This window comes from Thamnophis sirtalis, unplaced genomic scaffold, assembly GCF_051295495.1.
Source record: "Thamnophis sirtalis isolate CommonGarterSnake01/CBP01778 unplaced genomic scaffold, rThaSir2_p1.2 scaffold_15, whole genome shotgun sequence".
Lineage (NCBI taxonomy): Eukaryota > Metazoa > Chordata > Lepidosauria > Squamata > Natricidae > Thamnophis > Thamnophis sirtalis.
The window spans coordinates 20897218-20923206 of record NW_028261395.1 but is presented as its reverse complement, the minus strand read 5'-3'; positions in this window follow the sequence as shown (position 1 = coordinate 20923206).

Here is a 25989-nt window from a genome sequence, read left to right as displayed (position 1 = left end):
AATACAAATACATGCAGAGAAATTGGTAGCACAATGCAATTCTCTATCCAGTGGAAATATCTGACAACATTTCTAATATGCATGCTCTCTGAGCATGAGATGGGTGGTGTCTAAATTTGACAAATTACATTAATAAAATACTGGAACCGCTTTCAGTTTAGTCAATAATCAAAGATTGTAGAGAGAAAACCAAGATCAAAACTGCTTGGTTAATGATTTCCCACTGGGGGGAAGGGAGATTTATATTTAGTTACGTTTTGGGGGATCACAGAGATATAGCAGGTAGACATGAACTGGACATCAACATTTTAAAGAAAGGAGTCAAAATCTCTAAACATCATCAAACCTTTCAAGAAGTTAGTGTTCTTGCTCAACACTTTTCAAGATCTCAGAGGGACATATCAAAGTCCCATGAGATATGGAGATTTTATGAGATTGCAGCCAATTTAATAATGGGAAAAATGCTCTTCAAAGTCAATTACAGAGTCTAGACATAGTCTGTGCATTGATAAAATATACATCTGTCAATTGTAAAAAGTTACACTGCTTGGACCTGCACATATATACATTGATGCAGACTGGCATCCTTGATTTTGGGGAAGAATGCAATGCATTTGAAAGACAACAACTGCTAAAGAATTGGCAAATGTGATTTCACATTACTGTGTGTAATAATATTCATAAAAGCCTAAGATTTTTTGCAAGAAATTCTGATCCCTTGGGAAAATGCAGGTTCTAAATTACTGTTACCAACATATATGAAGAAGTTTTAGGCAGAACACTAGTTGGAAAAAAAGGAAAAACTAATGATGGTTAGATTTATCAGGAAACATTGGGTATTTTACCCTGCGACACAGGGGCTTCTCAATCAAGCAGACAACTTCATAATTACAATCTAGTCTTGTTGTAGTCTCTATTTAGTTAGGTGGAACCATTTTCATTTTTTTCACTGTTTCTTAATTCTTCTCTGCACCAAACAACAGTATTAATGCAAGGCCTGCTGTGAATCTGGACATCTGGAATAGGCTGGTGCACAAAGAACTGGAATCATGTTGAACTTTCCAACAGTCTCTAAACTAAATAAACTCTGCTTCTTCCATCATCCCAAGAAGTTCCACAAAGTTCCAGATTGTCTGCTGAATTTGTTTAGGACAAAAACTGAGTATTTATTGGGCTGAAAGAACCAACAACAACACATGAAGTTATTTCTTAGTGGTTTCTTTATTGTTGTTTACCTACAGACAGAATCTTGCCAGACTAAAGCAATTGTCTACCATAATTATAGATATACTCTGTGAATTGCTAAGGAGGGTCCAACCTTGCTCTCTTCTTACTCACCAGATTTTGCAGGCTCTGCTGTATCTTTGCCTTCTGGGAAACAGCCTCTCCCTCTGGCGACTCCTGACTACATTCCACCACAACACTATTGTGGAAATATAGTAATTTATACAAAACAGCTAAGGAATTTCAAGAGTTGGGTGAGATTAGCAACAATCCTGAAATAGCTCCACCTCTATCAAAGCCAAATTGGCAGTGATTTGAGAGGTTTCCTGCAGAGCATGAATTAAGGCAAACTTGATAGAGCACTTTATATAGGAAAAAATAAGTAATCATAGTTAAAAAAAAATAAAAAGCAGAAAAAGAACTGGAGTTTGGAAAATTGAGGATCTTTGTGGAATAGTTTTTCATGAGAACTATGCCACAGCTCTTGCTGAATAGAGCAATGAATATGTATTTCACAACCAGACTTTATGTATTGTTACACAATTGGACTTTGTAACTGCTTTGAAATCCTCCTAGAATCTAGTGCTTTGACAAGGAGAGCATGATTCAGTCAGAACAATTCAACTTTCTGGTCATCACTGCTCAAATTAATTAATTCTCACCCATTACTTTCAGTCCAGTAGATCTAGCATCTCAATATATATATATATCGAGAAGATACGAGTCAATTAAGGAGAAGCAAATGCTAGAACAATGGAAAAGAAACATAATTAGAAAGCACAGCACTTGATTAATAAAATTTATGACCTCACAAATAGTGGTAGACAATATCTTAGAATGTGAATTAAGGATTTTTTAAGACTGGTTTATTAATGAGTATTTACCGAGCACTTAATTGGAAGATACATATATCTCCAATATATGAAGGAGGGAGAGAGGAAAGAAGGGCTGGAGGGAGAGGGAGGGAGGGAGGGAGGGAGAGCGAGAGAGAGAGAATAAATATGCTAATATGATTCAGAAGACTTCATAATTTATTTTGAAGCTTCCAGAAGCCACTAGTAGAAGCAAAGCAGTCAACTGACATCAGTGGAACAACTTGCCTCCAGAAGTTGTGAATGCTTCAACACAGGAAGTTTTTAAAAAGAGGTTGGATAACCATTTGTCTGAAGTGGTGTAAGGCAGTAGTGGGTTTCAATTTTTTTTACTACCTATTCTGTGGGTGTACCCTATTTTGTTTGCATGGCTTAGCGGCAGGGCCGGATTTTCCTATAGGCTAACTAGGCTTCAGCCTAGGGCCTCAAGATCAAGAGGGGCCTACATTCAAATTGTTAGTAAAATTAAAATTACACTATTCTAAAAACAGTGAACACTAAAACACTGAACCGAAAATAAGGATAAATTCTACGCATGTGACTAATAAACAAACATAAAAATGTATTGGTTAAGATCGTTCCAGTACCGCGGCAGTTGGGGAGCCCGCCCATGTTTCCGGCACCGGCGGTCGGGCGAGAGGTGCGGCCGCTCCCAGTAGCCGCCCCGTCGACGTGGAGCCCACCAGCGGCCAGGCAGGTGAGGGCGAGGGGGCCGAGCTGGGCAGCTGAGCGCAGCAGGGGAGGTGGCTGGCCTCGCTGCCTTTGCCGCAGAGGAGAGCCGCCCTCCGTCGGGAGGCCAGCTATATATATTGATATATATTGATATATATCACAGTAATGATGAATTTTATTGTCTCTCATGCAATTTACAAACTTAAAAATGGGAGGTGAAAGGGCCTCCTAAGTGGAATAGCCTAGGGCCTCTTTTCATCTAAATCCGGCCCTGCTTAGCAGTCATGTGACTGGGTGGGCATGGCCAACTTGATGTCACTCACCGGGAGATGTCATGGATTGGGTAAAATGTGGTGAAGCTCACTTAACAATGATCTTGCTTAGCAACCAAAAATTTGGGCTCAATTGTAGTCATACGTCTAGGACTATTTCTGCCTTCCTCTGCATGGCAGCCTTGTCCTAGTAAAGTTCTTCTCCTTTTTAGCAATTTTCCTCTCTGTTAGAGGCAACAAAATAGTCCAGACAATGTAAGGTTTTTTGCTGAAGCAGGAGGTTGGATTAGATGTCCTCTGAGTAGTCTTCTAGCTCTAAATTGCTGTGCCGTCTTCCTTCCTTCCTTCCTTCCTTCCTTCCTTCCTTCCTTCCTTCCTTCCTTCCTTCCAAGGTTCAGGGACATGGCCAAGCCACCATTACTACCTGTCCAGATTTTCACTGCCTCTTCTGGCATACAGGACAGAACCAGGAGGAACCTACCTCTGGTGTAAGGTTTTCTGCCTAAGCAGGGGACTAGAAGACCTCCAAGGTCCCTTCCAATTCTGTTATTCTATTCTATTCTATTCTATTCTATTCTATTCTATTCTATAGGCCTAGTGAGAGAAGATACTTTGTTCTTCTGAAAAATCTTACTCTTTTTCTTTTTGCCATATAATTTGTTTCAGTGAGTTGACTTCTGATTACTTATGCTTCGAGGTCGCATTCTCATGGTTGGTATGGTGTTTTTCTTCATAAATTCGTTGAACATAATAATGACTTCAAACAGCAGACTTACTTCTTCCCAGCCTTCTTACAGTGCTTAAAATGACATCTTGCTCTCATTCTTGGATAATTTATATTTGCAATTGCAGGAAGAGGTTTGATACAGCCAGATTGAGGGAGAACAGGAAATATGATGTGTGAGCCAAGATTATTATCAACTTCTATACTAATAGTAAGCATAATTTTCTGAATATGAATACAGTAACATATGACAAAGCCAATCAATAATCAATAGCTGCAGAAAATAATTATCTTTTGGAGATGAGGAAAATGGACTACCAGATTCTTACAATTTTTGGGAAAGGAGCCATGACTTACATCTATGGCCTGGCCTTTTAAGGTTTAATTTAGTTGATAATGTTTTCTTTAAAATTAGATCTTAAACATGTAGCCACATGCCTTCTGGAGAGAAAGTTGGAAATGGCAAATAAATAGAAGTTAGAGATAGATGGGTTGGTGGGTGGGTGAAATTCAGCAGGTTCTGACAGGTTCTGGAGAACTGGTAGTGGAAATTTTGAGTAGTTTGGAGAATTGGCAAATACCACCACTGGCTGGTCCCAGAGTGGGGTGGGAATGGAGATTTTGCAATATCCTTTCCCCAGGAGTGGAAAGGGAATGGGGAGTTTGCATATATTCAATACTGAGATGAATAGCAATCAGTGGACAGGTTTTTTGTATCAGCCTTGGTCCCACTGAAGAATATACAGTCCAGCGTCTGTTCTCCCACCTCCTGGAATGACCAAGTGGCCAAAAAATGGTCTTTGAAATCTTTGGAGGAACATGATATGCCACTGGGTTGGCATGCATTTTTGTGGTGTGGGAAAAATAGAATATATGGTTATTTTCAGAGACATCATGTAAGAAATGGCTTATACACAATATGGGAGAAAGTGAAAGGAAAACATATGGAAATTCCAATGTGGCGTTCAACAGTGGAAGCTTTGAAAAACCCGAATAGTAGTAGTATGAGAAATGTAATTAAATATAAAGATATACCATATTTTTCAGAGCATAAGATGCACCAGAGTATAAGACTCGCCAAGGTTTTGAAGAGGCAATTTTTTAAAAAAAAGGTTTTGCACTTTACAGATCTCCCAAAAATGGCCCATTTTTTTGCACAAACAGGCCCATTTTTTTTCAAAAATGTGGCATCAATAGTCCTTAGGAGATTTCTAGAGTGCTCCTGGGGGTGGGAGGCCAAAAATGAGCAACAATTGCCCGTTTTTCATGAAAAAAAGGCCAATTTTTTGTCAAAAAAGGGAATTATGAAGCTTATAGAGTGTTCCTGGGGGCTGGGGCGGCATAATTGAGCAAAACACGGCCCATTTCTTGCTCATTTCTGCCCTCTCCAGCCTCCAGGAACTCTCTGAAAGCCTCCTACAAGCTATGCATGGCCATTTGGGTGAAGGGGCATTTCAGGAGACAAAAAAAAAATGCTGTATTCAGTGTATAACACGCACCCAGATTTTCAGCCTCTTTTTTGAGAGAAAAAGGTGCGTCTTATACTCTGAAAAATACGGTACTAAGAGCAAGGGGAGAATTAAAACAGAAGAAAGAATTAGAAGAACAAGGGATTGATATATGATGGTTTATAAAATCCCATCAGAAGGAGAGATAATAAAGAAGATATTAGATTGTGCAGAAATGAACAGGTTGACATTGAGAATAGAGGACAAAGATGAATTAATGTACTTCAGGGCATGGGGGTGATTTTATGATTGGTTAGAAAAGAGATACAAATAGAAATAAAAAGGAAAAAAGCATAGAATAAAATAACTCAGATGATACATTATTAAATCGGGCGGGGAGGAAAATAGAAAAGTATTAAAATACAAGTATCCAAGTTAAAAATGGTACAAGTGAACTTATTATTGGGAAGTAAATGTAATAGAAAAAAATATTTGTATGAAAACATAAAGTTGGGATTGCTGAAATGCCACCCCAAGAATCAATCAGAGAAAGTAAATAAGCAAGGGCAACAACGGAAAGGAGGGAGGATGAGGAGGGAAAGAAAGAAAGGGTAAAGCAGAGGAAGCAAGGGAGGGGAAGTAGGAGAGAGGGTAAAAAGGAGGAGAAGGGAGGAAGGGGGAAAGAGAGGGAAAGAAGAAAGAAGGAAGGAGAGGAGGAAGGAAGAAGGTAGAGAAGGGAGGTTGAGAAGAAAGAAGGAGCAAGGTTGTTGCAAAATAAGATGGAGGCATGGCGTGGCAAGAAAGTGACCCAAACTGTATTTTCTATATTTGTAAGAAGATAGTGATAAAGGTTAATGATTAATAGATAAAGGTTAATAGTAATTATAAGAATGTATATTTGTAAATGTAGTTGAAAGGAAAAAATAAAAAACTTTTTCAAATAAAAAATGGACTTTGAATGAACACATCAGTAAGAAAGTTTGCCAGGCTCGAGATCTCAAGGATGGAAAATTAAAAAGAACCTGCTTCTTTAAGGTTATTGATTTCTAATGTCAACTCATGAAGCAAATAGCAATCAATGTTTAATTTCTGTGCTTCCCCAACATATACACACAGACTGACACACCATCCCCAGACTTAGGAAAGATTATAGTCTTATAGGCTTCTTCCTTTTGTTTGGTTCTCCTTCTGTATATTCTATTTCAGGAGTACTGAATTAAGAAGGCTTAAGGTAGTAACCTCTGCTCTGAAATGGAGCAGAGAAAGTTAGGGAACTTCTCATGGGTGATGCTAAAGAAATCACTCTTCGTGCTGAAAAAGCAATGGATGGAACCTTGAATATGACTGTAGGGGACTGAAATAACAACACCAGTATAATCATTCACATTTGGTTGGTTAATCATTCACCACTTGGTGGCCTTCCAACAATATTTTGGGTTTGTTTCAGAAAACAATTTGCAATTGATATCAGAAGAGGAGGAGGAGGAGGAGGAGGAGGAGGAGGAGGAGGAGGAGGAGGAGGAGGAGGAGGAGAAGGAGAAGAAGAAGAAGAAGAAGAAGAAGAAGAAGAAGAAGAAGAAGAAGAAGAGGAAGAAGAAGAAGAAGAAGAAGAAGAAGAAGAAGAAGAAGAAGAAGAAGAAGAAGAAGAAGAAGAAGAAGAAGAAGAAGAAGAAGAAGAAGAAGAAGAAGAGAGAAGAGTGTGTATCCTGTGCCAGTTGGAGGAGGAGGAAGAGGAAGAGGAGAGAGTGTGCCAATTGGAGGCGGAAAAGGAGGAAGAAGAGGAGGAGGAAGAGGAGAGAGTATGCCAGTTGGAGGAGGAGAAGAAGAGGCGGAGGAGGAAGAGGAGGAAGAGTTGGAGCTTTCAGTTTAACTTAAAAGATTTTGGATGAGGGAGAGTGCAGGGAAATCACTAGCAGTGAAAGAAAGACAAAATCTGTACGTGGTTGAATTTGGTGCATTTTAAGTGAAGCTGGCAGCTTCAGATCTAAATCCTAGCCCAGTGGGAAGTTACAAATGAAACCTGCAGGGTTTAAGATGCAGATGTTCACTCTGTGCTTCAACAAATAGCCGCTGCTTTTGACTAAGCAATGGAACTGACAGAATGCTGTCAATTCCCTTTTCCTTCTACGTCTGTCTTTTTTTATGCAAGAAAATAGAGGATTATATTTACAGCATCTGAAGTGGTTGGCTAAGGAGTTGCCTAGAGAGATTGCTGGGAGAATTCTGAGCAATGGCACCTTGTATACCTCTCAGCAGGACTTCAAAAGAATTAAAGCATAGAATAACTGGAAACTAACTATGTGGCATCAAAAGATTTGTTGCTGTTTGCTTGGTCCTCTCTAAGCAGCTGAGAGGGTTATTTTTTGAAACTACAGAAAGGAAGAATTAAAGAGAGATTCACACAATGCTCTTAGGAATAGCTCATCTAGCAAAACAGAAAAGCAGATTTGAGATTCTTTTTTTTTCTCAACCCCAAGGCATCTTGATTTTCTCATATTATATGTCTATGCTGGTATTAACGTTTGCAGTGCAAGCAAGATGTAGATATTTAATTTTATGATGAATATTTTTCTTTTCATTCTGAACTTCCTTGTGTATAACTTATAAATCACAGGCTACATTCTAGACATTACCTTACAAGTAGATTCCAAATGTAGCTGCATGAATATGAAAATGCATTCTAAGACACTTTAGAACATAGAATAACAGCTGGAAGGGACCTTGGAGGTCTTCTAGTCCAACCCCCTGCTCAAGCAGGAGACCCTATACCATTTCAGAAAAATCATTGTCCAGTCTCTTTTTGAAAGCCTCCAGTGATGAAGCACCCACAAGTGTTCTATTGGTTAATTGCACTCACCATTAGGAAATTTTTCCTTAGTTCTAGGTTGCTTCTCTCCTTGGGTTATTTTCCATCCATTGTTTCCTGCCCTTCTGGTGCTTTGGAAAATAGTTTGACTGAACGTCTGTACTGAACTAAGTTTTAAAACTGAAGCCACTCAATTGAGTGGAGCTCGCCCTAACTTGACTGTTTCCATCTGAGCAGCTTTCATGAGTGCAGAAGCACAGTTTGATCTGAACCGAATCAGCCATCAGTTTGGATGGTTCTGTTTGAATCAACTTGGTCATCTGAACTGAACTGATGGGATTGAAATCAGCAGCACGCACTCAGAACATGGTCTCAGAAAATTAATAAGGACTTGGATGGTAGAGAAGCACCCCCAAATCATTGGAAGATAGAATAGACTGGGACAGCGGTCACCAACTGGTGATCCATGGACCACTGGTGATCCGTGAGAAAATTCTGGTGGTCTGCAGAAAAAGTATTTGCATTTTTTATATTGCACTAAATCAGGGGTCATCAAACTATGGCCCCTGGGATGGATATGTGCAATGTATGTTTGTGTTGCTGCATTATGAGCAGAGAGTCTCCCCCTTCTGGGTCTTTTTGTGTGGGTCGGAGGGGGAAGAAATTCCAACTTGGGGGTCTGCTTCAGCCTCCTGGTGGAGGCTTTGGGCGAAGGCTGGAAGGAAGCAATGCTGATGGCAAAGAGCCAGAGGGCCTTGTTCCAGTGGGATTGCATCATGGCCTGGAAATGGCTGAACATCTTAGCCCACTGAGCCTCCAGACGCCACTACGTGGCCTTACACTTCCACAGGTCTTCCCTCTGCTTGGAAAGCCTATGCTCGTAGTCCTCTGTTAGGTGCTTCTGCTGAGCCTCCTTCTCGGTCAGATCCAATTTGAACTGAGCTGTTTCGCCAATTCTTTCTCATGGTGGATACTTAACTCCAACAACTGCTTCCTGTTGGGACCCTAAGGAACCTAGGTGAGCAGGCGAGGAGTGGCTGGGAGGGGAGGGGCAAGTAGAGGCCAGCGAGGCACCCCTCAACATGAATGACATCGAGTTGTCCACACCCATCCAGTCCCATGACCACCTAGCCACGCCCACCCAGCCAGTCATTAGGCAGATCATATTAGTGATCCATGGGATTTAAAATTATGAATTTAGTGGTGCCTGAGATCCAAAAGTTTGGTGACCCCTGGACTAGGAAGTTCATGATCTCAGAAGGAGGAACCTCCAAGCAGCTTCCACATGTGATGTGATGAGACAGGGTGAAAAGAGGCTTAAAAAAACACTAACTGTCTTCTAGTTTGGTGCCTTCCAGATGATAAAAGTAATGGGGTTGATGATGAGGGACATGAGGTTTGTAGAGTTTTCAATCCAATAAACTGCCTACTTTGCACCTCTTGGGAGGTCGACAGATGTATCTGGACCAGAGGTGGGTTCCTACCAGTTCGAACCAGTTTGACTGAACTGGCAGTGATTTGGCGGTCTGGGTCACTGGAACCAGCAGCAGCCCAGACCTGCCATGCCCCCGAAGTGGTTCTCCTATGGAGCCACCATCTTGATTTTTGGTTCTGTGCTTGCGCAGAACAATTGTAATTGCACAAATTTATTTTTTTCCATTTTTTTAACGTTTTGCGCATGCACAGACCTATTTTTGAGCAAATGTGCGTGGAGCATCGAACTGGCAGTAATGCTGGGAGCAACCCACTCCTGATCTGGACACCTGTTGGTATCATACAAGGCTGGATAGGCAAAATAACTGTGGGGGGAAATGGCACTGAATGATAACAAGAGTTTTTTAAAAAATATTCTCTGAAAGTACTATAAGCAACTCAAATAGGAAATGGTATTTGATATCCATTAACACAACATGAGGTAAATTGTTTCTGCTCAATTCTCCTTTTTATCATGTTTCCCTCCTTTTCCCCGTAAAATATTATAGAGAGCAGCATTGACAAAATGGCAGGGTAATTTCCCCTTTGGACAAATATTTTAAATCCGAGGCAATTAGTTTGACAATTTTTACTTTGTTTTCTTTGGATGCACCTCTTCTTTATTTGGTTAATACGTGTTTCAATCACCTTGAGCTGAATGGGAAACAGAAAACAATGGTTGAAAATGTCTCAGAAACAGCAGGGCCTTGAAAGCTTCCTGGGGTTCCTCTAAGACTTTGTTAAACAAATCATGGAAAACCACAAGGGGAAGAGATCTAGCCAAGTGGTACATCTTGGCAATAGTTGCTGTCACAATCAGGGTTCCCAGAGGGAGTGACTGACAATTTTGCATGGCTAATTTTGGAAGATGTTTTTCACCAATGTTTTTCAAGGAGATAGACTGAAGTCTCCCTAAACTGTGGATTTTGATCCATGACATCCATTATTCCTAACAATGAGATTCTGACAAAATCAAGAAGATATAAATGTCGATTTAATGACCCTCACCTTGGGGGTTTCAAACAATTTATTTTAGGGTTTGTTAAGAAAAAGGGTAGGGATGCAGTGGCTCAGTGGCTAGATGCTGAGCTTGTTGATCAGAAAGGTCGGCACTTCGGCAGTTTGAATTCCTAGCACCTTATAATGGAGTGAGCTCCCGTTACTTGTCCCAGTGTCTGTCAACCTAGCAGTTCGAAAGCAAGTAAAAATGCAAGTAGAAAAATAGGAACCATCTTTGGTGGGAAGGTAACAGTGTTCCATGCATCTTCAGCATTTAGGCATGCTGGCCACATGACCACGGAGACATTTTTGGACAGTGCTGGCTTTTCGGCTTTGAAATGGAGATTACCACCATCCCCTAGTGTCAGGAACAACTAGCACTTATGTGCGAGGGGAACTTTTACCTTTACCTAGAAAAAGGGTGCTGTATCCCACCAGTGGCCTGTGGAGCTGGCAGCAGAGTCAGACAGCGAGGAGGTTTGGGAGGAACATGGGCCAGTGCTGAAGTCTGGAGAAGGCTTGGATGAGGGCTCTGAGTCAGAGGCAGAGTTGGGGCCAGGGCCATCTGGGAGTTATGTGCTGCCTCTAGAGCCTCCAGAGTTGGACATCAGCGAGGCAGAGGAACAGGCTCCCCCTGCTCCCAGTGCACACATGTGCAGAGCTGCCAGAAGGCAAGAACAGTTAAGACAGAAGGGACGACTTGGGAGTAAGCCTTTGAGGTGATTGGCCCCTCCCATATGACATAAAGGAAGAGCCAAGGAAAAGCCTTTACAGGAAGCAACTTGGTTCATGCTGGTTAGTTTACCTTCTGAGCTCCATTTTGACTCTTTGCTCCATGTGGCCTTGCAAAGATAATTGCCAATTAAGCCTTTGGCAGTGTTTTCAAAGAAGATAAAGGTGGGTGCTTATCAGCCTTATCCCAAAGGACTTTGGCAGCCTACTGTAGAACTCTTTACAACTATTTGGGACTCATTACGGGCTGTGAATGACTATAATTCACAGCCTTTGACCTAATTGACTGTTTTTGGACCTAATTGTGTGCTTTTTACTGTATCAGAAAGCCTAGATCCGAACAAAGGGTGCCCTCAGAATGTAGTCAAATAAATTAAAATAGATGCCAGGATACAGGTAGTCCTTGGTTTACAACTGAGCAAGGTAATTGTTAAGTGAGTATTGTCCCATTTTACAAGCCTTTTGTTTTTTTACCAAAGTTGTTAAGAAAATCACATGGCCATTAATGAATCCAACTTCCCTTGTTGATTTTGCTTGTTGAAAGTCAGCTGGGAAGGTCAGAAAAATGATCACGTAATCCCAGCACAGTGCAAGAGTAGATATATTCATGAACTGGAATATGGCTTAGTAACAAAGTCAGCCAATGGGAGCTGAAACAGTATGGAGCCTGGATGTGGCTTAGCAACTAGTCTGCTGCTCTGAACTGAAACTGAAACTCCTCTCCTCTGCTTGTGTTTTCCTTGTAATTGCTACCATGTTGGAAGAACCAGCTTTTCGTATTGTATACTTCTTTCATGTGTTATATTATATATAAAGAGAAGTTAATGAATCTTGCTGAATCAATTACCTGAGTGTGTGCTTTCTGGATATAACAACAAACTGATACAACTGCTATAAATACATGTCAGTGGCCAAGTGCCCAAATTTTGATCATGTGACTATGGGGATGCTGCAACTGTTGTGATTGTTGTAAGTGTGAAAACCAGTCATAACTCACTTTTTGCAGTGCTGTAGTAACTTGGAATGGTTGCTAAATGAATGGTTGAAAGTTGCAATGCAATAAAATATTTTTTTGATTGATCCATTGTGGTTCCCTTCTTGACCTCACCCTCTGGACATCCCTAGGGACTGGGAAGCACATGTACTTTCAGAGAACGTTCAAATTGTCACATGTTTAAAAGTATTTGGAGAGGGAATGAAGAGAGTGATTGAGGATGTAGCCAAAGCTATTGGCTGCAAAATATCTTGTTTTATTTGAAATCTATCTGCTGGAAAGGCTGCAGATGAGGTATTCCAAACGTCACCGATAACATTAAAAAAGATTATAATGTACATTTCAAAAGCAGGATGGACTTTCTTCCCTGTCTCCCCTCCAGTTTGGGACATTAAATAAAGCTGTGTGTAGAAATACAGTAACTCAAGAAAACGGATGACAAAGAATGATTTGTCATCCAATCTGCGAAGAATGTTCTTTTGAGCAAAGAAAAAATCCAGCCAAATTTCCATCCCACTCAGTCACTTTATATGACTCTATATAGCCTTAGTAAGACCACACCTAAAGTACTGCATCCAGTTTTGATCACCACACTATAAAAAAAGATGCTGGGACTCTAGAAAGAGTGCAGAGAAGAGCAACAATTAGGAGACTAGAAGCTAAAACATATGATGAATGATTTCATGAACTGGACATGGCTAGTCTAGTGAAAAGAAGCACTCTTCCAATATTTAAGGGGCTGCAACAGAGAGGAGGGGCTCAAGCTATTTTCCAAAGCACCCGAAGGCCAGAGAAGGAGCATCCAAGTCTGTCATTCACAGTTCGTTTCACCCACAGGAGATCTGTCTTATATCTGCTGCTTCTTTTCTCATGAAAGGGATCCGTAGAAGGCCTTGTGGCCCACAGAAAGGAATGCAGCCCCGAAGGAAGGAAGGAAGGAAGGAAGGAAGGAAGGAAGGAAGGAAGGAAGGAAGGAAGGGAGGGAGGGAGGGAGGGAGGAAGGAAGGAAGGAAGGAAGGCTAGAGAAATGGTGGCCTTCACAGTGGGAGGGGAAGAAACATTTGCTGTGAAGTAAAATGTGAGAAATTAAAAGGGACTGAAAAGAAGGAAAGGCTTGCATGGCCATTTCCCAGCATGCAAAGCGAAGGAGAGCAAAACTCCTGGATTTGCAGAAGAAAAATTAACATTCAATAATATGAGTAGGATCTTTGTTAGGGTTAATCATCTATCTATCTATCTATCTATCTATCTATCTATCTATCTATCTATCTATCTATCTATCTATCTATCTATCTATCTATCTATCTATATATCTATATATATATATATATATATATATATATATATATATATATATATATATATATATATATATATATATATATATATATATATATATATATATATATATATATATATATGCAAAATGCCACTCACACATCATCACAAAATCTCCAGAACCCTAAAGCCTACAAACTTGAAATTTGGTTTGTTTGTTCCTCTTGGCCTCTATGTGCTTGCTATAAAAGGATTTTTCAAAATGACCATCAGAGCATTAGTATTTCTTATATTATTATTAACTCGCTCTGATGCTAAGGAGTTAGACATTCTACTCTCCCTCCCCACCTAAAAAGAACTCTATTTCAACTGTCACTTAGGTGTGGGTGTGGCTAGTGCATGATTCATCCGGCCTGCAGGCTGGGAGTTTAGACATTCTACTTCCCCTCCGCACCTGAAAGAGGCAGAAGGGGATAATGTAGGAGAGGCTTCTGTGGGGCAATCCTGAGGGAGAGAAGGGGAATAGGAAGGGAGAGGCTTCTGTGGGGCAGTGACGTGCGGTCAGCTTTAGCCCTGGTGAGGCACTTTTTAGACTTGTGGACTTCAACTCCCAGAATTCCACAGCCAGGCATGCTCAGTTCCGATTTAAAGCGACAGCATTTTTCCCCCTTGCAAAATAAGTTTTCCCATTCTTTTTCTTCTCCCTCCCCCTCCTTCCTCCCTCTCTCCCTCCCTCCCCCTCTCTCAAACAGACACACGCACACATAGAACTTCTATCCCTCTCTCATTCACTCACTCTCAAACACAAACACAGAAGTTGGATTGGATATATTTTCCAAAGGCTTGAAAGCAGCTCCTCTGCCATACCCCCCCCCTTCCCCTGCTGCCTTCCGATCAAACTTTTTGAATTCCTTCCTCCTCCCCACACAGACCTTTTCCAGCTGTTTCAGAGATGATTTCAACTCTGCTTCTCCCTGCCCTGCCCTGCCCTCCCCTCTTGAAAAGCCAGAGCTCTGTCAGACTGAGCTAGTTGCTCCCAGAGAACTCTAAAAAGCCTCTAAAAATGCCTTCTACAGGAGGTGAGAGAATACGTGCCTCATTTGCATAAGGAATTCTTTGCTTGTTAACCCTTGCTTAACTCTTAAAAGGTGAAAAATTCCTTATGCAAAAGAGGCCCCTAGTTGTCTGGCCTCCTCCTAGTTAATACTGAGAGCAGACACCAAGCCACTGTGACTTGAAATCTGGTAGCAACTACCCTGGCTTTAATTATTTTAAGAAAATTATTTAAAATCCTTTCCTTTCCCTGAGGATACTGGTGAGGCCCCGCCTCCCTGCCTCTAGTGACTGCACGTCCCTGCTGTGGGGCCAGTCTGAGGGAGAGAAGGGGAGAGGAAAGGCCGATTGTAACTACTCATTAATGCTTTAACTGTCAATTTATGAAGCCCAATCACATAGTTCCATAGTGAAGCACGGGTATCCCACCGACTAGTAAGCAATATTTTTATGGTCTATGACCAGTCATGTTCCCCAAATAAAAACTAAATTTAAAGAAACATACTGAATTTTATCTATCAAGGAACATACATTTACGGAGAATAATAAGGAAGAGGATGCAGAGGGAAAAGGAGCCATATTTATTAATGACTACTTATTTATTTATTAATTGATTAATCCACATGCTATCTTTCACTTACACTATTAAAACTATATTGCTAATTACCCAAATCTTGTTTAGTTTTGTTATTATTTATCCCTGTTGCTTGTTTTGGACTTCTGTAAGGTGCTCAACAAAATGTGATGACATAGCATTTTATTTGTGTCTTGGTCTCAGAAATAAAACCCTGTAGTCCTACTTGGGTAATTCTTTAAAATATGTATAATTAGCTTCTGATAAAGAAGCAGAACCAAGCACATAGGCAAGACACCTCTGTGCAGTGAAAGTGAGGTTTGGACTTAGCAATGGCTACTCAACTCACCTTTAGCGTAGTTCAGCAAAACAAAGATGAACAACCAGCATGCAACTGCTAGGGAATGAAAAGGAAGAAGGAGGAAGAGATGATGGGCTGTTTAGATGATAGAGAACTGATTCTCTATCCCAGCTTTGAAGCAATAAGGTTGGTTTAAGAGTGATGGTTTCTTGAGATGCTGCAGAGCTACAGTACATTTCCCAGCAGTTCAGCTCATGTGGGGATCTGCAATTACAGTTTAGCAACATCTTGGAGGCCATAAGGTCCTCCATCCTTGTCCTCCTGGGTATTTAGAAAGTCTCTTTAGCTTCATTAGTGCTGTTGAGCACAGTTGCTACAGCTCATATTGTGCAGCAACTGAGCATTGAAAGCCTGGAGACATCTTAAGTGTGTCATAGTTGTCTAAGAACAACTATGGAAATTACTATGTTTCCTTCCCCAGTGGACTATACAATATGAAATATTGATAATGCTGTGACACTCCTTGATGGCCATAAGGAAAGATAGGCATTGCCTCTGCTCTGGGTCCCCAAAACTGTTCATTTATTTTTGAAATGAAAGCATTTCTCTTGTCTTAGCAGTTAAGACCAGGTTACTTTTAGTTGTTGAGCTGCCCTTCCCAGCTTATGATGTTGAATGGATTCCTCCTGAAATGTACAACTGATCTCAGTACAGGAGCAACCAGGTTTCCAGCCCATCAAAGACTCAAGACAAGCTGAACCTCTCAACAGAAATGGCCCTTGTAATCAATGCAGGATGCTGGAAAGGATTCGCCAGGCCAGGGAGAAAGCTAACTCAGTAGTATATGCATTGTGGTCTTTCCAAGCATTGTTCAGTCTTGGACAGATTTTTAGAACACGTTGATGAAGATTCTCAATTATCTAGGTAGAGCTGCCTGGAAATTGAGTCATGGCAGCTGGGCTTGACTTAAGGCTCCCGCTGCAGTGGTGGGTTCCAGGTGGTATGGCCCGGTACAGGTGTACCAGTGGCACCTGGGAGTAGCAGCCGCTGTACTTGAATGGTGTTTCAGTGGACCCACCCACCCGCCCTCGTTCATTACCTCTTTTTGAGGGAAATGGGCCAATTGCGCCCACGCTCACAGTGTACAGTGCCTGCACGATCTCGCCAAGCAACTGGGGCGTTGCAGAGTGGTCATGTGCACACGCGCTCACAGTGCACGTGCCCAAGGTGGACATCCGGCCCTATTGTAGTGTATCAGTTGCAATGGGATCCAGAACCCACCACTGTCCACTGCCTTAAGAAAGTTCAAAACATTCTCAAAGATCCATCTCATCCTGGGCACTTATTTTTTAAACTATTACATCTGGCAGACCGTACAGGATAATAATAACAAGGACAAACAGGCTGAAAAATAGCTTCTATCCCATATTGAATTCTACGGTATTGTGCAGTGTCGGGTTTTCAATTTCAATTATATAGAATGTAAAGGGCGTATGTTTGTGTTTTTAGTTTTATAATTGTAATGTACAGTGAAGACAGCATTTAATTTTGTTGTGCAATGACAATAAAGTAAACTAAGCTAAACTAAACTAAACTTCGAGACAGATCTTTAGGGGAAAAAAAGAAACTAGTTCGTTTTTATCAGTCCAACTAGCCCATGCCATGTTCGTTGAGTAGGGTTCTGCCCATCAATGTCCTTACAGATTTAAGCTAGATAAACAATAGAGGTGAAACAGAAGTCATAGGAAAGTCTACACCCGCAGAATTTCACCAATTCATAGTAGAACATCTTCAGATTCATTCTAGGTGTGAATTTGTCACGCCGTCCTTTAGATACATTAAAACAGTCAATGAATAATTATCAAGGCAAGACTCCCATCTAAGTATTAACTCAGCCTGTCCTGCTTAGGTTTTTTGATCAGCCAAAGTTGGGTTGGCCCTGGCAGCTTGGGTGTGTGTATGTGTGTGTATATACATATATGCATGCATGCATGCATGCATGCATACATAAATGCATCCATACATACAAGCTGCCATTGCCTAACCAACTAATGTATGTGTATATTATGATGAAGTTCGTCCATCGTGTTCGAAGAGGACCTTGACATCTAACAGCTTGTGGGCTGTCCATGATGTGTCTGCAGGTGGCTGTTAAGGCTGGTAACATGAAATATTCTGCCATATGTCAGGCAGACATGTGTGGGCACCATTTTTGTAACATTTGCAGCTCTGGCTTTGCGGATTGTTCATTTCTCTTGTGCTGTGGTTGCTCTTCTGTCCTCAGAAGTCTGGCAGCCTTGGTGGATCAATGTGTGCCAGGTCGATCAATCTTGTGCCAGGGTGTATATTATACTCTCTCTCACTCTCTCACTCTCTCTCTCTCTCACTCTCTCTCTCTCTCTCACACACACACACACTCACTCACACACACACACACACACACACACACACACACACACACACACACAGGCTTTGACTTTTAGTTTGGTCGCATGATCAATTGTTGGCTGTGCCTTTGTGATGAAGATTGATGCAGATTCTATTTTTGTTAGGGCACGAGGTCTACACACTTACAACAATGGGTTTCATTAAGAGATTAAGAGTTCAGCCCCTCTGTCATCTAACACGCTCAAATTTAACAAGTGATAGACTAATTGCAACCTCTCTCTCAATTTTATCATGTATGGAGTGTTTGTATCCCAATGTTGTTTTTCTCCCCAACCGCTGCTCAGAAGTTGCAGAGACCGAAGGAAAGGGATCAAGGCCAGTGAAGTAAGTCCTCAAGGGTTATCCCAAGAGCAGAATTTCAAGCCACTGCTGCAAAAAAAGAGAGGGGGGGAAGGATATCAGTGCAAAGTTCCAATTAAATTAGCATTAAGCAATCATTTCATGACATAGCTTTAAATCCTTTGAATTAGGCAAGTGTACTTAATGATATGAATCAATGGACTATTTATAGATGCTAAAGGCTAAGTTATAAAGAATTCCATAACCGTATCCCCTTGACAGCTAAGATTTTTCATTTAAGCACTTGGTACTAATTCGGAGACTATGATGCATTTGTGAACATTCAAAGACAGTGATAGAGACTGAAAACAGAAGGGCGGATGCCATCTCTTTTGTGCTCGTGAGTGATGTTGCCTGAAAATAGTTCAGGTAGTCTTCAACTTACAACAGTTCATTTAGTGACTATTCAAAGTTATTTATTCAAAGTTGCAGCATCTCCATGGTCATGTGATCAAAATACAGATGCTTAGCAACTGACTCATAGTATTTATGATGGTTGCAGTATCCTCGGGTCAAGGGGGAAGTCAGATTCACTTAACAACCGCAGTGATTCACTTAACAACTGTGGTAAGAAAGATTGTAAAATGGGGCAAAATTTGCTTTCTTAGCGAATGTCTTTCTTAGCAACTGAAAGTTTGAGCTCAATTGTGGTCGTAAGTTCAGAACTACCTGTACCAAAAGGGTGAAGCTTGCATCATGAGGATGCAGCAGACATTCCATCATGTCAACAGTCTGTGGTTAACCATGCACAATTGCAGATATTCTATCATTGCATGAACACTGAGTGTGGGATGGTAAACAGACCTACATCCCTTGACTGTGAAACCAACACCAATGAATCTTTAGGAATGCACTTGAGGGCTTCATGTTTAGCACTAAAGAGAATTGACCATAAAATTGTCCACATAGAAGACCTTTGCTTCATCATAAGAAGATATACATAATCCACAATTCTTTTAAGTATGCCAGACCTAAGAAATCACAAGTTCTTTTTCATTAACTGTTGTGGCCCACCAGCAGGCAGCAGAGCTGGCAGCAGATTCGGACAGTAAGGAGATTGGGGAGGAACCTCAGCCAGTCCTGGAGTCCTGGGAAGGCTCAGATGAGGGCTCTGTGTTGGAGACAGAGATGGGGCCAGAGCCGTATGCCAGTTATCAGCTGCCTTCGGAGTCATACATCAGTGAGGCAGACGAACAGCTGGAGCCTATTCCCACTGTGTGCATGTGCAGAGTTGCCAGGTGAAGGGAACAGCTAATGAACAGGGGTTGACTTGGGAGTAAGGCCACAGGTGGATGATGAATGGCCCCTCCCAGAGGAAATAGAAGAGGAGCAAAATGGGAGTAGAGTTTACAGGAGACAATAAGTTTGCTAATTGGTTTGTGACTCTCAGAGACTCCTTGCCAAGTTTTGCAGATATTGGCTTGGCAGCTCTCTAAGCTAGATAAGATCTGTGACTGTAAATCCTCCTTTGAAAGACTTTGCTGGATGTGAATGAGCAGAATTCACAGTGAATTAATAAAAGGGTTTTTTGTCAGGATAAGGAGTTTCTTTCATGCTCTTGGGAAGCCTCGGTCAGAACATTAACCTGCATTATCATGAGTGCAATCTGGAGCTGTTAATAGATGTATTTCCTGTCCTTCAAATGTCTTCTTCACAAAATAAATAAATATGAACTCACCCTGTTTTTGTGTCCCTTACAGCAAGGGTCCCCAACCTCTGGTCCGTGGGCAGCACTGGGCCACGGCATGCCAGAAACTTATCTGCGCAAACAAGTGAAGCCCCATCCACAGGATGCAGGCATCACCTGAAACCACACCCCCTCCAGTCCACAGAAAAACCTCTCTCCATGGAACCAGTGCCTGGTGCCCAAAAAGTTAGGGGCCACTGCCTTATAGAGATACCTTGGTGGTTTTTCAGACTCTCTGACTCAACAATTTTTCACTTGGTTGCATATCCAAAGTTACAGTGCAAGATCCCAGGAGCTAGGCAATAGAATGAGCCTAGAAAGAAAGATCCATTCTTTCAAAGATGACAGAGCCTCACTCCCAGAGCTGATATTGTAGACAGAGAAAGAGATCAAAATGTCTTGATCTCACTGGCCTTTTGTTACAGTCTTCAGGATCAGGGAGAACCCAATTTCTTGGCTGTTGTGGCCTGTCAGTCACCGGCCCCTTCGGCAGCTGAATCAGATGAGGAGGAGGCATGGGAGTCAAGGCCAGCCTCAAGGCAATCTGAGAGCTACAAGTGGGGGTGGGGGAGAGGAAATGGAGCTGTCAGATATAGAGATAGACAGAGATGGAGCCTGGGCCATTCATCAGATGGAGAGTCAACAGCTCCCACATCTGGAGGTGGCTGATGAGGAAGAGGAGGTACAACTGAGCCCAGTGCCTGACATGTGGATGCAGAGAAGGCAGAGGAGAGGAGAACAGTGGAAATCTATGGGCAGAAGAGCCACCACTGCTAGCGAAGCCCCACCATAGCTCCTGGGATAAAAGGTGGTGGGCAGAGATGAATAGGTGTGGCAGAACAACTATTCATCTCCCTGCCAGTCCATCACTGATAGCTTGCACTTCCGAATCCTGTCTGGAAATTATTAGAATTCTTCTTCTGAGCATGTGTGTGTGTGTGTCTGCCTGCTGCTGGAAGAAAGTGAGTGCACCTTCCAGGATTTCCTTTGCAAGTGGGGGAAGAGAGAGAGACAGATAGACAGACAGAGAGAGAGAAAGAGAGAGAGACTGCGAGAGAGGAAGAAAGTGAGACAGAGAGAGAGAAAGAGAGACACACACAGAGAGACAGAGAGACCGACTCCTGGTGTGTTGGGCCAGTTCAGGGGGAAAGTGAGCAAGTGTCACTTTCCACACGACTTAGAGACTCTGTAGCCTGATGTGAGAGAGGGAGAGCAGCTGCTGGGGCTCCTAATAAAGGGAACGTTTCGTTAATTACAAAGAGCTTGTTGTGTTTGGGAGCTGGGTCAGAACATTGGCTTTGTCTCTTTGCCTGGATGGCTCTTTTGCCCTCCTCTATTATCACACCCTTCTCACTTATTGTACTAGTCTGATATTGAAATTGGCTTATTTCTCTTGTAGAGACGAAAATAGGCTCTGAGGATAGAAACGCTTTCTCCGAAACTCTGTTCTATTTTTGTTCTCTTCTGTTCACGGTGCGACTGCTCTTCCTTTGGTTTTCTCAGAGTGATTCCAGCTAATCGTGAATGTAATGATTCTGCTCCTGCTACCCAGCCAATAAGACCTGACCACACAGTGAGGTCAATCAGAAGAAACATGGGCAAATTAAAATGAAGCAGTACTTTGCTTTCTGGACAGATCATGTGGTGATCATTGCCGGTGATAGAAAACCCCAGACACTTTGGACACTTCTCATTGCTTCTCAACTTCAACTGTGCTAACTAGAGCTGATGGGCTTGTAGGAAGTTAGCACCCACCCTTCTGCTAGAAAAATGAGATATTTTAGGAAATATTAAAGGGGCAGAGTATTTCCCCTAAAAGGGAGGCAGAAACTCAGCCCCACCCACCTTTGTCAATGGGCCATTAAGGCCTGAGCCAGTCTATTCCACATAACAAAGATGTACCTCCTTCAGGCAGAGCCACAGGAGGAATCCCAAAGCTTTTTCATTACATCATCACCCAGCAAGAGTCAACCAAGCTTAAGACTCAGGACAGCCTACAGAGTTTCCCTGCATGGCACCATGGGAGACTGACAACCAATCAGAATACAAGCTCAAATTCAAAAGCACAGAGAGGGCATAAAACCCAGGCAGTCTCAGCATCTCTGCTCTTTTTGCCCAGAACCTCAAACCATGTGGTCCTGCCCATCATTAAACCATCTTTCCAAGCAACTTTCATGTTTCCAGTGTCTTCCCACTTGGAACTGAACCCAGATGGACATTTCTTCCAACAGACTCTATTGTTGAAAACATCTGGATTAGGAACTTTGTCCTAGTGGATCAGTGGTAAACAACAAGCATCTGATTTTTAAGCATTTTTACTTATTTCTAGAAAAGCTAGAAAGCATTTTTACTTATTTCTAGAAAAATATTAATAATTGCAATAGAAATCACGATATCAACAACAATAGCCTGTCTCTTCTTTTAGTTTATTCTCTTACAGACCTATCTCTTACCATTTTTCTGATTGATCATTTTCAAGGGAAGTGTGTGTGAGACCTTTCCTTATCCATTTATTTCTTTACATTTTTACTTTATTCTATCTTTACTTTCATTGTTAAGAGCCCATAGGCAGCTCCTACCTTATGCTTTTTAACCAGTTTAAAACAACTTCATGAGGAACTTCATAATTAACTAATGCTGTTATTATTATCACAAATGTGTACAATATGTTGGCCAGTCACAAACCCAATGCATATTTTAAGTCCCTCTCTAAGGGAGATGGATCATTTAGAAATAGGAGAAAATAGCTAGAAGATAGATGGATAGATAGATAGATAGATAGATAGATAGATAGATAGATAGATAGATAGATAGATAGATAGATATAGATAGATAGATAGATATAGATATAGATGGATAGACATACATACATACATACATACATACATACATACATACATACATACTAGATAGATAGATAGATAGATAGATAGATAGATAGATAGATAGATAGATAGATAGATAGATAGATAGATAGATGATAGATAGATAGATAGATAGATAGATAGATAGATAGATAGATAGATAGATAGATAGATAGATAGATAGATAGATAGATAGATATTGCAACCGGTATAGATATAGATATAGATATAGATCGATAAATAGGTGAACAGGTAAATAGATAAATATCTGCATTGTTTTATTAAATGAACTACAAAGGTGGTACTTGACATGGAACCATTTGTTTAGTGACAGTTCAAAGTTGTGATGCACTGAAAAAAAATGACTTACAAATGGTTCTTGCATATGTTTTGAAATGAAAAACAAAAGGCCAATAATGATGTACTTAGCTTTCAACTGCAGTGTTTTGTTTAATTACCATCACAAAAAAGATCATAAAATTGGATGAGACTCACTTTGCAGCCATTTATTATTTTTGTAATTTACTGCACCAAAGAAAGTTGTTTTTTCTTCTTTCTTGTACTTTTTCTCTTTCTTGTTTTTTCTAACTTTGTTTCTTCCATGTTTTTATTTTATCATGAAACTTAATTTTTAAAATATTAAAAATATTATTAAAATATTATTACAAATATTAAAATATTATAACAAATATTATTTTTTAAAAGGCAAAACAATAGAATAGGGTCCTTTGGGTGTCTTCTGCTGCTTCTCCTTGAATTCTCTCCCCCCAATTTTTCTCCCAATTATCACAAAAGGATTGCTGCTCACCCTCAGGCTGGGGAATTCTTTGAAAACGCATGTGCCACAGCCAAGAGCTGATAGACATGTTTTCATGGCAGATGAGAGAACAGCAGCCAGGAAAAAGAATCCCAATGCAGGAAGTTCCTTCTCTTCTGCACCCATTTTTCCCAAGAGGGATAGTTGAGCCCTTTTAGATCTGGGCTTTTAGTCCCCTCCATAGACATGGGAGCTTTTGTTTATTTCAGACATTAGAGATGCTACTTCTAGGCTCTCCTACCAGAGGTGGTATTCAGCAAGATTGGATCGGTTCGCTGGAACTGGTAGTGGAAATCGTGGGTGGGCCGGCCCACCTGCCTGCCCCAGGTCTATGCCATCCTATTTAGGCGTGTTTTTGAGGCTGGGTACATGAACGGATGGTGCACGCGGGAGCAAAGTGCATGCGCAAAGCAGGCGCATGCGAAGCGAGAGTGCACCCGCACAGCGAACCGGTGGTAACAAAATGTGAAACCCACCACTGTCTCCTACTCATTGATATATGTGAGGAGATCATTTCTGACCCAAAAACGTGTCTTGGAGATGACAACTGCCTTTCCCATTTAGTTTTCACCCAGAAGAGAGCTAAATCTTTCAATTTGTGGTTCTAAGTCAGATCTTTGCTTCGTATTGCTTAGATGTTTGTTAGAGACAAAGGTTTTCATCCCTGGACTCCTACTATCCATCTAGAATATAAACTGGCAATATTAATGATCATCTTCTCCTCCTTCTATTCCTCCTCCTCCTCCTTCCTTCTCCTCTCCCCTCTTCTTTCTTTAGGAAAATGGAACTGATTTAGCTGCACTATAACATTTGGTCTCTCCTATTAGCCCTTTCCTCCTATCTGTTGTCCTAATGTCTTTTGTACCAGAAGAGACAACAGGGACCAATCCTTTGCTCCTTGCATAAGCACATGCAAATAAAACTAACTAGAAAGACATTAGCCAGAAATTTTGTTCACAAGGGGGGAATATGTCAGTCTCCAACTGATTTCTGTTGGAGTCCCTTTGAAGAAAAGACTCATATTATCTTATTCTGCTGCTTTGGACTGAGTGTGTAACATATGCAAAATCATCTTTAGGAATATTCTTAATTAGATCCCATGGGAAAGGATGCACTCAAACATATTGATGCTCTTGGGCATCTAGCAATCTTCTCGTATAAAACAGATATTTTCGCAGTGTCATTAGGACTTGAATCAGAAACTTTACCAAATTCAGGCTTCTTCTGAATAGAATCTATTTGGTGAGACATCTCTTGTTATGTGCAAGTGGAGACTGTAGAACACATGAAAAGAAACTATTTCATTGACAAAATTCCTAACTCTATGCCCTGTCATTCCATAGGTGCTTTTTTCAAAAGGCAACTGGTCTTTGTTTTCCCTTAAAGATGTTTCACTTCTCATTCAAGAAGCTTCTTCAGTTCTACAGAATGGTTCTGCATGGTCCTTCAGAAGTCCAGTTGCCTTTTGAAAAAGCATCTTTGGGGCAATCATGACCTAGATAAATGAGAATCTCCATAGACGTATATATGTCCAGTCAACATCAACCCCATTTAAGCTGCCCAAGATTGCATGATGACAGGATGTAGTAGTCCCTGTAGTTGATCTATCAAGTGTAGAAAAGGGGTTGCCTCCTCAAGGTGGTGTACTCCTCCCAAAGATGCAGTCCTTAAATTAACATACCCGTAGTATTAAAAGCTGTCTTCCAATTTTGTAGAAATTTTCTCCCATTCAGAAAGGGTTGCCATCTGCTTTTCAGAGCCCTTGAAGCTTTCTTTGATGAGTTTTGAGGTGGCATTAGGCCTGTAAGTGGTGTCAAGAATGACTCAAACTTTCACCTATATTCTGCTTTGCTTGCAGCTTGAGAAAGAATTGGAATGTAAGAGTAGGGGGAATGGCCTCCTAGTATGGTTGGTTCCCATGAAACATTGCTCCCTCCTCCCAAAGAGAGCAGATGCCACAGCATGATTGGCTAGTTCTCAAAACAAAATGAACAGCAGTGATTGGTGGACATGATGAACTGTGGGTGGCCCATGGGGAAAGGGGAAATGAACTATGCAGATGTTTGTGCATGAAGCTCAGCTCTGGTTTTGCTTCTTCTGTGCCAATGTGGATTTATTCAGTAAACTTTATACTCTTGGTAAAATAATGCTCCAGGAGTTTCTTTTTCTGGATTTGCCAACTGGACCGTTGACAGGTGGTTGAGTGGACTGATAGTAGTGTTTTTCTATTGATTTCTTATTTATCACTATCCCACTGTACCCTCCTTGGGACAGCTCTGTCTCTCTGTCTGTCTCTTTCTCTGTCTGTCTCTCTCTCTCTGTCCCTGTCTTTCTCTCTCTTTCTCTGTCTCTCTTTCTCTTTCTCTCTCTGTCTTTCTCTATGTGTGTATCTCTCTGTGTGTCTGTCTCTCG